The sequence below is a fragment of the Staurois parvus genome, unplaced genomic scaffold (genome assembly GCF_062004578.1).
Source record: "Staurois parvus isolate SC_StPar_1 unplaced genomic scaffold, SC_StPar_1.0 ptg000086l, whole genome shotgun sequence".
NCBI classification, from domain to species: Eukaryota; Metazoa; Chordata; class Amphibia; order Anura; family Ranidae; genus Staurois; species Staurois parvus.
The window spans coordinates 1,559,852-1,578,579 of record NW_028317882.1 but is presented as its reverse complement, the minus strand read 5'-3'; the positions used below and the strand labels follow the sequence as shown (position 1 = coordinate 1,578,579).

Sequence of the window (18,728 nt, the reverse complement as noted above, 5' to 3'; positions counted from 1 at the left end):
ATGATCTAAACCCGGTGGGAAAAGAGGGTTGTTAATAATTGGGAGCAAAGGCAGAAAATTGACATCAGGCCACTGGAGTAACGTACCGAGTCCCAGACCTGTAAGCCAAAGAGCAACATCAGTCTCAGTGCCATAGGGCGCAGGGCAGGGGGAAGCCATAGAAGCGTCGACAGTGCGATAGGGGCACAATTAGGTAGTTCCAGCAGGACCCAGAGAGGAACGTCAGAGGAAGCGTGCAACATAGACAGCGGGGCAATCTGGCTCGCCTGATAATACTTAGTTACATTAGGCACCCCAAGACCACTCTGGAGTCTATGAGCAAAGAGCGTATTTCTGGAGATTCTGGAGTGCTTATTGGCCCAGATAAATTGCATTAACTTCGCCTGAAGCAACCGAAGAAAATGAGGGGGAACCCGCACTGGGAGGGTGCGAAAATAATATAACAATTTCGGCAGGATGGTAATTTTTACCGAATTAACCCGTCCTATCCAAGACAGGTGCGGAAATTTGACAGGAATGCATAAGAGAAGATAGAGAGCTAAGCAATGGAAAATAATTTGCAGCAAACAGAGAGTCATAGGTGCGGGTCAAGCGAATGCCTAAGTATTCAAGAGAAGAGGAAGCCCATTTGTAAGGGAAGTGGGATTGTAGGCGTGAAACTAAATCTGAAGCCAAAGTAATATTGAGAGCGACAGTGTTATCCAAGTTAATATGGAGACCCGAAATCAAGGGGAAGCGCTCAAGAACCCGTTGCAAATTAGGAAGCGTCATCAGAGGATTAGTAAGAGTCAAGAGGGCATCGTCTGCAAAAAGGTTCAGCTTACTCCTGTCCCGCGTATGGAACCCTCGATACATTGCAATTGGTCCAGAGCGCTAAAGCCAGCGGCTCAAGCGCCAGGACAAAGAGCGTCGGGGACAGGGGGCAACCCTGTCTCGTTCCTCGCCCAATAGGAAAGGGATCCGAGAAATACGCAGCGTATTTAACGGAGGCCGAAGGAGAAGAATACAAGGCTTGAATCCAAGAAAGAATAGAATCCCCAAAACCCCAACGAGACAGCACAAACCGCAGATATTCTCCGGATAGAGAATCAAAGGCTTTTGATATGTCTAAGGACAGTAAGAATCACGGGATTTTCCGCTGTTGCAGAAAATGTATAAGATGGACCACCTTACGAACATTATCACCCGCCTGCCTCCCAGGGACGAACCCTACTTGGTCCCTGTGGACCAGGCTAGGCAAATATTTATTGATGCGAAACTAAGGATCTTGCCCAATATCTTCAGGTCTTCATTAAGAAGAGAAATGGGCCGGAAGGCTTGCAGTTCCTGTACATCATCGGTCGTCGTAGGAATCATGGAGATATGCACTCTAAGCGCGTCTGGAGAGGGCAAGGAGCCCTGTCGTAACTCATTAAAATAGTCAGCCAAAAAGGGCGCCAACAGGGCTGAAAATTTCTTATAATAGAGACCGGAGAAGCCGTCGGGACCTGGGGCCACGGTGGACCATAAAGATTTGATAGCTTGGAGCACTTACGGTACGGTGACACCGGCGTTGAGGGCCACCTGTGCTGCCTTGGATAATCCAGGAAGTTGGAGATCTTGAAAAAATGCCTCTGCTTGAGTCACAGGGAAGGGATCTGGTTTAGCGTAGAGGTGCGAAAGGAAGTCTGAGAAACGGGAAACAATCTGCTGGGGATTAGAAGTACAGCCACCTGTGGGAAGTCGCAGTCGGATCGGTTTATGGGGTTTCTCCACAGAATTGAGTTTCCTGGCCAGCATTGGACCTGGCTTATTAGCACAGGAATAAAATTTGTGTTTGGTCCAACGCAGGGCCCGTTCCGAGGCAAGTAGGTCCAACTCTGCCGCCAGAGCGTCCCGAGCGAGTTTATGGGCCGCGGATGGAGATGACTTCCAACGTGCATCCGCAGAGGCCAGGAGAGAATGAAGCTCCAAAAGTCGGCGCTCCCGCTTCCGGACCGCCGCCAGCTGTATAACATGACCCCACACCTTGGCCTTATGCGCCTCCCACAGGGGCACTGTCGAAGAGACCGATCCCGAGTTTTCCGTGAAGTATGTTCGTAAGAAAAATTCTATTTGTTGGCAGGTAGTCTGAGTGGTCAATAAAGAGTCATTGATGCGCCAATGAAGAGGGCGCCGTTCTGACCCAGAGAGGGCAAGAAAGAGTACCAAGGGATCATGGTCTGACCAGGGTGAGGAGGGAATAGTTATCTGCTGGACCAAGGGAAGCTGCTGAACATGCATGAATATATGGTCAATTCTACATAAACTGTCATGAGTATTGGAATAGAATGTAAAGTCGCGTTCAGTTGGGTGAAGTTCCCTCTAGACGTCCGCTAGCCCCGCCGTCCGCAAGAGAGAACGCATACATTCCTCCAGCACTACGCACTATCCAATGTGGAATCCAAAGTAACATTTGAATCCCCCAAGACAACAAGAAGACCCTTGGAGTGTCGGGAAACAATGGTGCAAAGATGCGAAAAGAATTTATGCTGAAAACGATTAGGCGTGTAGTAAGAGACGAAAGTAACCTCCTGGTCCCAGATGGTGCCTTGCAGAAGCAAATACCTGCCCGTGGGGTCCGCTATTTTCCGAGCACAGACAAAAGGGAGATTGCATTTGAAAGCTATCAGTACACCCCGATGGTTCTCAGTAGCCGAGGCCGTGTAAAAGGTGGGATAGTGAGGTGAAAGATAACGTGGAGTGGAGGACTGAGAAAACCTGGTCTCTTGTAAACATACCACGTCAATTTGTTGCGATTTGAGGTGATGAAAAACTTTAGCCCACTTCTGAGGCGAATTGAAGCCTTGAACATTTTGTGAATGTATTTTCAAAAGGGGCGAGGCTATGGCGGCACCAGCACAACACGCTCAGCAGAAAAAGCATAAAGCAGCCAACAATTTCCACTCCCAATGGCGATCGGACCGTGGCGTCCCGGAACCCTGCATAAAACAAAAACAAAAAAATACAAAGAAAGAAAAAAAAAAGACACAACAGTGCAATCGTGTCACGCCAATGGTGACGTGCATCCTACACTTGAAGGATACTAGTTAGGGGTGGCTCTACCACCGGACACATGGCTGCAAACGGAAACATCAAAAACATAAGCCCTCAGGGGGCAAAAAGGCAATAAGGCCCAGGAGCGAGAACCTCCGTGATGACCTCCCCATAGAAACCCGGAAAACCATAGGGGCCAACCCCCTCCCACCCAACCGGGCCTACCAGGTCAACCTCCCACCCCGGAGCCCAAGGGAACCATCACCTTATGCCACCAGCGGAGACCCGAATAACATCACCTGGACCCAAAATAGGCTGCGGCAGTAGAAAGTCATAATCCTTAAGTCCAGGAGGAGACCCCCCCCCAACCAGGGATGGAACCCAAGGGAGCAAGCCGGATCAGTCCCAACCTGGAATGCTAACAAACCGGGAAAGCCCTAAGGGCCAAACTCACTGTCCCGTCAGCGAAGTCCATCGGTGAAACGACATGTGGGAGGTCCAAGATGCATCTTCAGCCCAGAGAAGAACAGGAAGGACTTGATCGTAGAGGGGTCTGAGAGAGGGCCCTCTTCCTGTTGGACGACCGCTCCCAGATGTGGCCCGGAGGAAGCGGACTCGCCGGGGATCCAGATGAATGAGCTGGGCTCTGATCAGCAGCTCGGTCGGCCAGCTTGAAGGTAGCGGAGGACAATTCCGACTGCAGCATGAATTTGAAGCGGCGCAGGAGCTCAGCATCCCGCAAGGATGGAATGGGAGACTGCCGGGATGTCTCTGATGCCAGGTCTTCCATACCGCCAGGATTTGGCCCACCCATGGGTAGCGACGGCGGGGGACCCGAAATCGAGGCTGGGGCTTCATTTGCGGCCTCCGGCGGTAGCCGTGAACTCGCAGACAGGGTCTTGGAAGCCTCCGGCGGCTGGCCCAAAATCGAGGCCACGGCTTCAGCCTTGACCTCCGGCGGGTAGGCCACAAATTCTGGCGCTTTCCGCTGGGTGCTGGAGACGTGGGCGGCCGCCATTTTCTTGCCCATCGGGATACTGGAAGGACAAGGGGCCAGGGAGAAAGCAGGGGGACCCCCCCCCCCCGAGGGTCAGAAATCGGCCGCTGTGTCCGAGGAAGATATCTAAAAGGCAGCTGCTGCTCATGAGCGCCCCCCGTACTGCTTGGACTTTGAAGAAGGGGACATACCACAAAAGCTTGTCCTGAAAACAGTATGTTAGTGCAAATAAAAAAAGTATTGTGGACAGTACACAATTGTTTCTGTAGTCAGTAGGAAAGACAGAATAGAGGAAAAGAGTAAGGGAAAAGAAAAAAAAAGGGTTGGGGGGGGGGGGTTGAGAGCTCTTGTAAAGTGAGTGTAGAGAGTGATGGGGATTGGAAGCATAATTGGGAACAATATCACAGCTGAGACTCCAGGGATGGATCTTCACATCACGACCCACACAATCCACTACAGCATCTTTATTTACACTCGTAATCTGGTAGAATGATCTAAGAAGGTGCAGGGGACATATGGAATATTGGAAATCGTGCCAATAATACCATGTTTTGCAGCGCTCTCCTCCGTTCTTCTTATAGCTGCCCTTAAGCCTTCCATTTTGGCAATTTCGTTCACCGCAGCGATCCACTGGCCCATCATTGGGGGATCTGAGCATTTCCATTTTTGAGGGATGCATATTTTTGCTGCATTCGTATTCCACTTCTTTATGGTTCCTTTCCTTTCTCATTTGTGTATGCACCTGCGAGAACTACAGGGTGACATGTGGATATTGCCTGTTGTCCTCATGGACTGCCTGTGGGTGGAGTCAAATTTTCTCAGTGACAGACTACGCATGCACAGTGGTGCTATGCAAGCTGGGGCATGATGAATGCAACCCCTGGTAGTGAGGTTATGAGTGCTCTCTCTACCCCCTCGCCAGGAAGTTTGGGGAATCCATGCACAGGAAGACATAGGGTGTGGGTGGATAATGACAAAAATGGAAGCATTTAGGGACTGTGTTGGAAGGAACTGTTTATTGCACTATGCTAAGAAATACTGATGTGTCACTGTTAAAAAAAAAAATGCCAAAGTTTGGTACTACTTTAATAGCATTATTTTCTCATTTCTCACCTGCAGGCTTACAGACATCCCATCGTCACTACATCAAGATTCCTTCAAGACTTTGACCCAGCCCCTATCACACATCTGCCTTACCCAACAGACGATAAATGCAAATGAATATACCTTATCCCTTTTACACTGTAACGAACTACAAGTGCCTTATGTGAAAGCTTGGCTTGTCATGCAGTGCTGTCTAATTATTTCTTCCAGTCCTAAGAAAACCAGAGCAGCCATCGCAGCAAGCGGTCTCTGTCCCAAGCAAACATACACTGTGTTTAAAGACACTAATTTTGGCCACCATTTTTTCACCATGTGTAACTAAAGAAAATAATATTTTTGAAAACCGTAAGCTGCATGTGTAAACACTTGTGGAAATCTTTTTCAAAGGAGAAAAAAAAAAATGTAAGAACTGTATTTTAAGATAGAGGGATTTTGTTCATACTATTTTTGTTAAAGTAAGCTGTATATATTTACTACACTAGATCTGCTTTTCCAGTATTATCTAGTCTTATGCCATTTCAGAGCTAGAGGGATTTGGATGAATCATTTTAGAAGAACGATTTCTATTTTATTATGCTAAAATATAAACAAAGGTTTTATTTAATGTAGAGAGGATTCTCTGTAAAGTAAATCTATTGTATGTGAATTTATATTGTATTGTAGTATGTTAGTGCCCTGTGCAGTTAACGCATTTTCTTGCCTTCTCTATGGCCAATTGTACCAGGTGTTTCTGTGTGTAGTCTATGTAGCCTAAAAAGCTCCAAAAAAACCCATAATTTTCAGTAGCATATGCTTTGACTGGCCATTTACATGTCCATTTTTGTTTCTGAATGTACTATTTTTCAAGACATAATACCCTTTTAACACCCATAGCAGCAACAAAGTATTGTGACACCATTCTGCTTGTGGTGTTTTGTGACCACAAGTAGCTTTGATATACAATATGGTATAATGCAGAAGTGGTCTTTCACATTCATGGCCGCTGTAAAAGTGAAAATACAACCAAACCAGTTTTTTTTTTATTGAATACAGTATGTAAGGGTTAGAACCAGGTCTAGATTAACAATTACACAAAAGGCACACCACAGAGGTTTTCCTCCTGCTGTCATGCACAAGTGTTTGAAAACCCCTGGAATGAAAAACAAACAAATCACCTCATTCTATAGTGTGTACTTGCCTCTATCAAAAGCACCAAATGTGATTTTCTTTCTCTGCTATCTGCCTGAGTCTCTTTTGACAGTTTCCCGAGGGACTGAACTGCCCCCCTCCAGCACACAGCAGGTCATTGTCAGCCTCAGCTGTGCATGTTTCCCTATGAGACTGTGTAGAGGTGGTGTGTCCCTCCCTTAAGCTCTCAGATTATACTCAGCTCCCTGCTGTATGGTGTACAATACATAACATCAGATCCCCACCTCCTGCTTCCTGGAGCTAGGAAACGTGGTTTAAATTATGTACTTTAGCAAGCTGTGGAGAAGAGAAGACTGCAGATTAACAGGTACAGCTTATGCAGCAGGATTTGCTTGATCTCTGTGTATCACCTGAGACTAGTCACTTCACTGAGTATCTGTAAGGGTTTATTATCATTTTTAAGGATGTGTACTTGAAAAAAAAGTGCACTTATCCTTTTTTCCCCCTTTGCCCCGAGCTACCAGGTAAAAACAAATATACAGTTAAAAATAATAATTTTTTATCAAAGAAGAGGCTTCCCTCATCTTTTCAAAATAAAAGGCTTCAGTCTGTTGCTGGATTCTTATCCATGCCCAACCTCTTAAACAAATACAATGAAAACATTTTTACCTAATATAGTTGTGGGGTTTGGTCTAAGGCTTCAGAATTTTTCACTTTCAGCACTTAGAGTCTTAATGTCTGTTAGCTAAGTACTGGTGGAGTGGAAGGGGGGGGGGGGGCACCATTGTTGGACTGTATTTAGGGCATTAATTGCACTTAATTCAGCCCTGTTTAGAATTACACTCTGGCTGTTACTGCAGTTTGGTTTTGCCACACTTCATTGGGGGTTATTTACTAAAACTACAGGGTGCAAAATCTGGTGCAGCTCTGCATAGAAACCAATCAGCTTCCAGCTTTTATTGTTAAAGCCTAATTGAACAAGCTGAAGTTAGAAGCTGATTGGCCACCATGCACAGCTGCTCCAGATTCTGAGTGAACCAGTTTTAGTAAGTCAACCCCATGTGACAAAATAAGAAGAGAAAGGAAACCTCCCCAATATAGAGACAAGCTGCGTCTTTGTCAGTTGTCTCCAGAACATGAGTGGAGAAGCAATCGCCCCATGGTGACACCTGTTCTAGTGACAACTGTAAAATGACCTTATTTTCCAAAAAAAAAAGTGAGAGTGAATCTTCCAAACAGGAACCAGATTGCAATACAAACATGGGTCCTAACCCTTCTGCAAAAATATGACTGGTGTTTTGCTTTAATTACTAAATGGTAGATATTTGCCATGAATGGAACTTCATCCTTTAGGTTCAAGAAAAATAAATAACAAACTTGCGTTGTGCTACCCAATAGCTGAAAAGAAAACAACCCGTAGAGTGTGAATAATTGATGGTGATCAATGATGAATAAACAAAATTAATAATCACATAAATTATAAAATAAACAACCCCCCCCCCCCCCATTGTGATACAGGTGACAATCTAAAAGTGAACAGAAAATCAAATAAACATGATCTTGACCCAATCAGTGATCAATATAGTATTACGTGACCAAAATAAATAAAAATACCATAGATCACATATACATAAATAGTACAAATACATGTGAAAATGCAACAACGACGTGCACAGTCCCAATAAATCTGTGTATCTTCAGAAAATTGTGACACATCCAGTGACCACTGCAAAAATCAATGCTCCATCAGCTAGCATGCACTTTCACCTCCAGACTGCGAGCCACAAGGAGTCATAAGGCTTTAAATCAGTGTTTCTCAACTCCAGTCCTCATGGACCCCCAACAGGTCATGTTTTCAGGATTTCCCTCAGATGAAACAGCTGTGGTAATTACTAAGGCAGTGAAACTGATCAAATCACCTGTGCAAAATAATGGAAATCCTGAAAACATGACCTGTTGGGGGTCCATGAGGACTGGAGTTGAGAAACACTGCTTTAAATGAACTCAACCAATGTTATTCCTGTATATTCCCTCTGTAATAATCAAGGCAATCCTCTTGGTGGAAATAGTGAGCACTGCGTATCAGCAGTAATGATGTCCTCTCATAAAAAATGCCAACCACTCTCCTATCCAATGGCCCCCACATGGAAAATGAAATCAGAGAACTTCCCATAGTGTAGTAAGCAAAAACATTTCTTGGATAAGAAAACAAGCAGAGTGCCTACTTACATAAAAACACAGGGTCCACCAACCCATAAGGCATATAAAACTGTAATTACACACAGGTGTATTACACTGAGGTGTACCAAGATGGCGGCTGCCGCCTGTGCCAGAAATGACGTCACTACGCTTCTGTCCTACGCATTGCATCACGGATCACATGACTTCCTCAGGGCCTATCCTTTAGGTCAGGGATGTCAAACTGGCGGCCCTCCAGCTGTTGCCAAAGTCCCACCATGCCTCTGCCTTTGGGAGTCATGCTTGAAACTCAATCTTGCAATGCCTCATGGGACTTGTAGTTTGGCAACAGCTGGAGGGCCACCAGTTTGACACCCGTGCTTTAGGTTACCCTAAGCATTAAAAAAGGGCCAAGATGACATTGTTTTCTTGCTGTAACTAAAGTTCTCTTGTATACCTGTTCTTTTGCTTTTATGTATTATTAATATACTGACTTGCTAGGCAGGATCTTGATTCCTTGTCCACTGGGATCATACTTTGTTAAAAAAAAAAAAGAAATTCTGAAACATCAGAATACTTAAAACACATGATAACAACATATTTTTATTAAAAGATTATTTCTACTTACAAATCCTAATTTTGGTCAGAATTGGTTTGGCTATGTTTTGACATGCCCAAAAATAACCACTTTGGTTGCCTGGATGATTTTAGAGCAGGTTCTTTTTCACATCCACTGTGTTTTATATAGAACTACATTTCTCTGCTACTGGGGGCTTGTGTCATTTCATTAGAGCAGCTATTCAAATCCTGTGTATGCTTACAGTGGTCGCAGGAATCAAAGTGGCTTTTTGTCCAACAAATACATGTAGTTAGTTTTATTTTTTTTACCCAGATGCTAATAAGTGTCATACAGTGCCACAGACATAAGGGTTGTGGTGACAGGCAACCTAGGAGGATAATTGGCCTCCATTCAACCACTTGCACCTATATCAGTAGAACTGACAGTGCTTCTTGTGTCCATGTATTCTTATTCCACTTTACTGCAGCTGTCCGTTAATTCAGTACAGGATTACATGTACACTGTTAGGATCTTTTTGCTTGACGAGTGACAGATGAAATAGGAAATGGCAGGACATCACACTGTATAACTGCAATGTAGGGTGTGTTCATGATAGAAGACCATTTTTGCAGTGTACCTGACTGATGACAAAATCCAATACATTGCTGCTCCCTATATAAACTCGGGATTGCACACATCATTCAACCTGCATGTGGATGCTACCAAAGACTTTCATTGACATTACAGGTCCTTTAAAGACGTCCACACACAAGACTAACAGAGTAGCTATGGATTCCTTTCTATGGGCATGGTGCAGCCCAGGTGCCATCTGGCACCCTGACCCTGTAAATGTATGTAGCTGTGCCAGTAATATAACCTGATGAGATGAAAGAGCCACACATATGATATGAGAGTAATACCAGGGTGATACAAACCTAGGGAGTTCAAGAAAAAGTATTTTTCCAGCTACTGACTATGATGGAAAATATGATTCAAAAATAATAAGTTTCACACCAGGGGCGGACTGACAACTCATGGGGCCCCTGGGCAATAGAGGATCATGGGACCCCTGTGTCCTCACCCACACGCAAAAAAGCCTATGAAAGGTACCAGGGGCATCTCATGGGGCCCCCTACTGCCCCTGGGCCCTTGAGCAGGGCCCGAATGGTCAGTCCGCCCCTGTTTCACATACATGATCCATTACAGAGCTTTAAAAAGTACTTTATACTGTGATAAGTACTGTATATGAAGCCTCCTGTGCCTTTACTATTGACTTGTGTCTAGTACCTTGGAGCCTCTATTGTTTTTTTTTTTGTTTAACAGTTTTTTTTTTATATCAGCCAAGTAGCATTTAGGATTACAACAAGCTGAATGCAAGAAATAAAAATATACAAATTGAGGTATTTTTGTGATTTTAGAGTTTTCTATGTGATCTAAAATTATTCTATCCATTAGGAAATTTAGTAGTAAATTGCAATTTAAATTTGTATGTGAATACTGTATATCTTGTTTACTTTTTAACTGCAGTTAGGATGTTGCTTTTCCAGAGAGTGTAAGTTCATCACCAAATCAGAAAAGCCATGCTTATTTCACAGGGGCAGCCACATCACGAAAATTAAAATCTACTAAAATGTTTCCCATTGTGGGTGGAGTGGGGCATGGTTGGATTTCTGGACCGGCCTTTAATGCTTTCATGGTCCTCGAATATCTTAAATTGTCGTTAAAGGTTAAGCTTGGCATTTTTTAGTTGAGCTACTGTTGTCGCAAATTACGACAACTAAAAACCAAAACAAACCTATGGTATTTCATCACCTCTAAGGCTCCATGCACACTGGCTTAAAAATCGCTGCTTCTACAGAAGTTTAGTGTTTTACCTGTAGAAGCAGCTACTGTACACATTTAAAGTGTTACTAAAGCCACAACAGTAAAATCAGTCTGTATATGCAGTAAAGCATGCTTGTTATACTCACTGTGGAATCTTCTGCACTGTGTAAAAAGGTTTGTTTGATCCTGTCTTCTCTCCCCCTCCTCTTGTTCAAATGTCCAAGCCAATAAGACAGACTGAACCTGTAGCCCTTCTGCACACGCTCAGTATTTGGATGTGTGTATTGCTAAAGAGGTTTTTGTTTGTTTTTTTTTTTCTTGGGAGAGTGCATGTGATCAGCACAGGGCCAATAAACATTGTCCAGTCAGAGGGTCATGGATTCTGCATCCTCCTAGAGCAGAAAGAAAACTCCTCCTACAAGCTTTAACCAGTGCTCTACTGAAGTCACAAGACTGCTAAAACTGCTGATGAGAAAAGTATTTAACAGTTTAGATTTGCTAAAATAATTGCATTTCCATGTTGTGTGTACTGTGGGAGACCAGATATAGTGAATGCAGGGTCCAGGGTTTAGTAACACTTTAAGCTCAATGTTTAGAAGCAGGGAAAAAAAAACCTTTTGGTTTGCGTTTTTGATTGGAGCTGAAAAAATATTAAACTTTCCTAAACTGTGTACAAAAATGCTCTATATCAGTGTGGTTTTTTTTCTGGCAAGGGAAGTGGCTGTTGTATATGTCCAGTGTGCATGGAACCTAACTCTTCCTATTAAGGTCTATGCATCAACTTAACTTTTAATAAATTAGGTTTGGTCTTCCTTTTCCCCAAAGTCATTGAAAATTGGAAAAGAGAAGTGCTTATTCAGATTCCATGCTATATTTAATTATAAAGAGATTGCATTGTCAGTGTGTATATATATATATATATATATATATATATATATATTTAGATCTGTTTTTATAATTACAGTTGTCACCACAATAAAATATTCTATAACATACTCTATATGTTCCATTAGAAAACTCAATATAGGTGCAGGCAATGCCAAGGGAGGATCTTGCTAAGGGGGGGGGGGGGGGAAATATTCCCCACTCAAATACATAGAACTATTTATTAAAATGTGCAAATAGAGAGCAGCTCCACGAATTCCAGCAAATAATTCCTAGGGGGGGTTGAAGTGCATTTTTTTTTCACTTACCAAGTGAAGCTATGTTCACTGTCAACACCCAAAAACATGCAAAGAATGCAAAAATGGTAATTTCCTTTGCACTTTATTGGATGATTAAAAGTATGCTTTTTATTAAATCAGATGCTACGTTTGACAGCATATAGGTATTGATTTTATAGTACTACGTTTAAGGTAATTTAGAACAAGCCTCATTGATTTCTTTTTTTTTTTTAATCAGTAAAACATACAGTGAATAAACAATTTTTCAGCTTTTGTGGTTTCTGCCGTTATCATGTAGACAACCCACAGGGCAGTCATTACGTCAAGACTCTTCTGCAAATAAGCACTACTATCTATGAGACCAATGTTGTACTGCAATCCTTCATACAGCCTGAACAGAACATTTATCAAAAAAAAAGTTCATATTCTGGATTTGGGACCACCTCACTATATACACGATGGATAGAATTAGGATGAATCTGTATATGCAGTTGAACCTGGTCTTTTAGGATAGGTTCACATATGTGCGGGTGGTTCCACTGCGGATCCGCACAGAAATCTGTGCAGCTGCACCACCCGCACAGAGGAATGCGGACCCGCGGGCGGGTGCCATTAATTCTAATGGCACGCCGCCCGTACTGGAAATCACAATCGTACTGGGAACCAAGGTTCCCGTGCCGGCTGCATTTTCTGAAGAAGTGCAGGGACTTCTTACCTGCGTGTCCCGGGGTACTGGAGTCCATTCAAATGAAAAACGCAAAACGGCCCGCAGGAACTTGGATATGTGAACCAGGGGTTAAGGGTCACCTTTTGATACATATACGTACTTTGCATTTGCCTGTTAAAGCTTATCTATAGGTCATGGATTATAGCATCCACAATGCTAAGCCCTTAGAAAGCATAGAACAAAATCCTACAAAGATAGCTAATTCCCATAATGAAGTTAGTAGGTCATATGTGCTGGCTTTCTGTTTTTAGATGAACCATTTGAAAAAAATAAATACTGTTACATACATTATGGGCCGGTAGTGGGAAATTAAGTTTGTCTAGCAGAGCATTATAATTCTTTGGAATTCCAGAATTTACCCATTACATAAAATGTATAAGACATTTGCAATCCATGATAATGCAGAGAAATGGCAGCAGTAGGTACTGTAAGAACAAGACCGAAGACAAAAACCAGTTGCTTAGGCTTATCTTTCTGATACCAAGACCAGTCTATATAAATAATCCCCGTGGTGTATTTACATCACATTAATTCTTTGTTCCTTTCAAGCTACATACATTGCTGTCATAAATAAATATACACGTTCCATTCTTCCAGAATAAAATACAATTAAAAAAAGCAGCTGTATAAATAACTAATAAGATATAACCTTCAGATAACCATAAATACAGTGCTAAAAAAAATAAATATAATTTGAAAATATATTACTTCCCGGCAACCATAAATATAGTGTTTAAAAATAGAAAATACAATTAATATAAATTCAAAAATTGAAAACATATTTCAAAAAACTCTAATCAAAAACCCGAACAAATCTGTGTTTAAGAAAGTTGTTTAAGACATTTTAGACAAATGTTTATAAATTATATGGGGAACACAGGTTTGTGATTTTTTTTTTAGAAGATATTTTTGAAGCACATTTTCATTTTTCATATATATATTTATTGCCGTCATACATTCAGCAAACTCCATCAATGGCCATTCTACATGTGACTTATTATGTACATCTTTACATACTACCCCGTGTTAAAAGATAATTAATCGTATTAGATAGCTATGGAGATCAAGATATTTTAAAGATGGATGCTGGTTACAATTTTAAAAAATATCATACCAGGAGTATGGAATTAATATTAAGTATATAAAGATCACTCCAATTTTTATTGAGTGGTCTCAATTTGATTGTTATTTTTCTGCGACATTTGGAGTTCTCGTCTGACGTTTAATATTATATATAACATTTAGTAACTTTATTTGCTTACAATTGCGCTATGTATCCTTTAGGTGATTGTTTCTAATATTGCTTTGTGTTTAAGCTTGTTTTATGCAGTTTGTGGTGCTACTATTATATGTATGTGTGGGCTATTATTTTATGCAATGCAGCTGGTAACAAAGACTTGGTGTATGCAGTAAGCATAGAAATTTGTGCCATGACACAAATTCCAAAAAGAAGGAAGACACCTGATTAAAGACACGACGAGGGGGATTTACTAAAGGAGTTGAGCATATTCAATAAATTGTGTGATTCAGGGGTAGACTGACCATTTGGAAACTCGGGCACTGCCCGAGGGCCCGGGGTCAGTAGGGGGCCCCATGAGATGCCCCTGGTAGCTTTTTCATAGGCTTTTTTGAGTTTGGGCAAGGACACAGGGACCCCATGATCCCCTATTGCCCAGGGGCCCCATGAGCTGTCAGTCCACCCCTGTGTGTGAATATTCACTTCAATTAACCAATCATGTAAAAAGCTGATTCATGTTCACTTATTTCATCTGCACATGATTGGATAACTAAAGTGAGTATTTATTCAATTTGTTTAGTGCGCATTCTCAACCCCTTTAGCATATCAGCCTCATTATATGTTACGGTCCTGATCACTGATATCTTCAAAAGATGGTCATGGTGAAACTTTAGGGATGTACCACTCTAATCTTTATATCATTATTCTTGTTTTATACTCTAATATTTAAAAAAAAAACTTAAGTGCTTTCCTGGATTTAGAGTGATAGGTCAATATCACTGAGAGCAATAAAAGAAACAAGGAACACTGTTGCAATCTATAGTTAAGATTGTTTTCTTGTTTTGTGTTAAGTATGTAAGCCAACATAGGAAATATATATATGTTAAGACTTGGAGTTGTTTAAAAGGTACTTTTCTATTGTTATTTTTTATTAAAAAAAATATTGTTGCAATTTGAGATCTTGTGCATTTATTGTTTGCCAACAGCTGAAAAAGCTGAACAGAACAGAAGAGTTCTGCTTTAAAGCCGGCCATACACGGGTCAGATTCCGAAAAAATTTTCTTTCAAAAATCTTTTCTAAGAATTTTTGTTCGAATTTTGCACCATTAGTGGGCCACAGAAATGGCCGATTTTCGTGCAATCAACTAATTTGATCGGGTATTTTGGAAATTTTTGGAAATACGAACTAATCAATGATGGGAGAATTATGTGAGAAATAAAATTGAAAAAGAAACAAGTATGAGCTGTGACCTGGAATGAAAATAAAATTCTTGGCCTCGAAAATTCTTTTTTGTAGCAACGTGTGAAATTGGAGGCTTAGGTGTCCGTTTATGACACAGAGAATAGCTGCAATTCAGAGGATCTTGCGAGATTATAGTAAAATCAGCAATTTTCCAGCGTTTGTAGACCGTTCTCCAGCGTTTGGAGACTGTTCTTCCTTCGGAGAACTGCTTCATTAAAGGCATTCACAGGAGAACTGTGTTCTCCGAGAATGCTGGAGAACTGAGCAGCAATCTATTACTGCTGGTTCATAAACGGACACCTTAGTTGGTTGAATTTTGAAATCAATGATGGCACCATCGATTCACAAAACGTACGAAATTTACGATTTTCTAAAGAAAATTCATTCTGAATTCGACCCACATATGGCCTGCATAAGCCTTAAACACACATGCTCTGAGGCCGACAGATCATGAGGGGGCCATGTGTATATGTGGCTTGAGCCACGAGCATTTGGCACCTGGTTTAAGCCACATAAATGTATGGCCCATTCACTACCTACAGGCTTCAATGCTCATGTAAATGAGGCCTTATTTGAATAGTTTCAGCCTTATACATAGAAGCACGTCTTCTCATACACACGGGGGGGGGATTCATAGTATCTGTGACAATCTTTAGAATTCGGTCTTGCTTCTGCAAGGAGATGTCAGTGTGGGCAAAAGTTTAATGCAGCTGTTGGAAACAAGTACATGAATGTGGGGCAAGCACCATGCATGGAGGCACAGTCGGGCCGGACAGACACTTCATCCTCAGTGCAGATGAGCTCCTCCGCCACTGTCACACAGACAGCACATCAATCAATAGCTGGGTTGCAGAGCATGATGGAGGTTCACAGACACTAGTTTCCCATCAGATCTGCTCACTTTGTGATTGACAGCAGGCAGTGGTTGAATCCTTAACCAATAGACAGCCTGCTATTGGCTGTAGAATCTGCCCACCTTCCTGCTGTCAATCGCAAGGAGAGAACAGACCTTATGGGAAACTAGCCCACTGTAACACCATTGGACGCTAGGAGCCTGTCAGCTATGAAACCGTCAGCGTCCAGTGACGGGTGGGGAAGAGTAGGAGGTAGCAGCAGCAAATATGCCGCCTGCTATACAGTGACAGAGACAGGTACCAAGCCTTTCTCTGTACGCCAACTTACAGTTGGTCTTAATTTTCTCCATTTTGTAATATAGTGTTATCTACGAACTGGAGGGAATTCCTTCTGGATTTAGTGAAGCCATAGTGCCACTTTCTGCTATTAAAGTGGAAGTAAAGCCATCTACCTTAACAGCCAAGGAAGCTGCCACGCAATATTCTAGGCACATCAGATATGTGTGGGGTTTTTTTCCCCCCATTGGTTTTTATGCACATATGGTATGAACAAAAACATAAGTGCTTTCCTGGATTTAGAGTGATAGATCAATATCACTGAAAGCAATAAAAGAAACAAGGAACACCGTTGCAATCTATAGTTAAGATTGTTTTCTTGTTTTGTATTAAGTATGTATGCCAGCATAGGAAATATATATATATGTTAGGACTTGGATTTGTTTAAAAGGTATTTTTCTATTATTATTATTTAGTGAAGCCATAGTGCCACTTTTTTGCTATTAAAGTGGAAGTAAAGCCAGGCACCAAGCCTTTCTCTGTACGCCAACTTACAGTTGGTCTTAATTTCCTCCATTTTGTAATCTACGAACTGGAGGGAATTCTTTATGGATTTAGTGAAGCCATAGTGCCACTTTCTACTATTAAAGTGGAAGTAAATCTTTACAGCCAATGAAGCTGCCACGCAATATTCTAGGCAAATCAAATATGTGTGGGTTTTTTCCACATTGATTTTTATGTACATATAGTGTGAACGAGGCCTTGGCCTCCGTTTGATCTGCAGTTGCTATGATGCTGCACATGTGATCAAGTATGACACCAGCCTTTTGATGGCTTGTCAGTTTGGTTGAGAACACAAACGACCCTGACAGCTATCATTCACAGTGGAACTATTTTAGCAAACAGGTAAATTGGTTAAGTTCCACTTTAAGAACTATCTGAATCTGCTTCACATGACAGTAAAGCCCTTATAAAGGGGTCATATCAACAAAAAAGTGTTTTAAGTGCTTTTTTTAATTCCCCTTTCGCTGTACATCCAGTTTGCTTGGATGTAAATTACCCATCCATTCAAACTGGCTGGTCACTGAAACACATTTATATTTTTACATTTGTCAGCAAGGTATTATTGTATTTTTAACAATGTTTGATCATCTATTTAAGTTTAAAGCAGAACTAAACTCAAGATTACACACTTCTATTCCAGCAGTCTGATGCCTGTGAGGTCCCTTGCATGTGCAACTCAGTGTACGTTCTGCAGGGGATTGAGAACAAGCAAATCAGACATGGCAGAACACCAAATTTGGGATTTTCTTGCACTTTTGATTATTATTATACAGGATTTATATAGCATCAACAGTTTCCGCAGCACTTTACAAAATGAAGATAGACATTACAGTTACAATACAATTTGGTACAAGAGGAAACAGAGGAACCTACTCGTTAGATCTTACAATCTAAGAGATGTGTATTAAACTCATTGAAGCGCGCATGAAAACTGATGCAAGTGAAATCTGTGCATCAGTTTCCATTAATTTTCATACACGTATGGTGTAAACAAGCCCTCAGAGCCTTAAAATAATTCTTAGTTTTAGATCTTGCAGATCGTTACATATATGGCCACCATAATAGTAAATAGGACAAATAGAGAGGGAGAATCTCCCTAATGCAGACACAGAGAACAATAAAAACCTAATAGGTGGTCTAATCCATCTCCACTCTATCTAAAATTGAAAAACACATTTTGCTTTTAGTTATACTTTAAGGTAAATGTAATAGTCATTTAAACAGCTTACAATAAAATAATTCCTGGTGATCCTGCCATGAAAGTCCTTGTATAATTACCATATCTACATATTTTTGTATAACATTGCAAATCACTTTCTGAGTTCAGGTCCTCGTCACAAGTTAAGTCCACTTTTAAAAAAAAATAATGCATTTGCTGCGCTTTTTTCTTTGCATAGGAGCTTGCAAAGCATTGCAATTGCGATCAGTGGATGGTGGGTGCAATGCCAGGCTCCTGCAGCCTCTTCTTCCAGTTCCTTGTCTGTACAGATGTATGAACTTTCAGTTAGAGAGTGGAAGAAGTGTCAATGGATTATGAGTGTGGTAATCACATCTCTTGTGGTCCATTGAGAACTAAAAGTTGTGGTGGCAGAGGACACTTGTAGTTTATTAATTCTCAGTTCTCAGTGAATGAATGATGTGGCTTTGTGGACAGAGCCACATCCATCCAAAATGTAAAAAGTGACAGGAGTCAGAAGCAAAAAGAATCCTGTAAGCAGAATTTAGGGGTGGGGGTTGGTGGCACCATGTTAAACCCTAAATATGGGCGTAATGTAGCACAATTTAAAAGGTGGACTTGGCCCTTACAGTCTGCGCATTCTGGGAGGATTGTAGATTAGAACCCATGCCAACACAGAACA

General features: G+C 41.6%; 1 protein-coding gene across 2 annotated transcripts in view; it reads left to right on the top strand.

Annotated features, from left to right (window-relative positions):
• The window catches only part of RBPMS (RNA binding protein, mRNA processing factor), a 294,262-nt gene extending 279,378 nt beyond the window's left edge, over positions 1-14,884 (top strand). For both annotated transcript variants that reach the window (XM_089669979.1, XM_089669978.1), the window contains one exon: positions 5,132-14,884. The gene's annotated coding sequence lies outside the window, so the exon portion shown is untranslated. The remainder of the gene's footprint in view (positions 1-5,131) is intronic.
• The last annotated feature ends 3,844 nt before the right edge of the window (positions 14,885-18,728 follow it).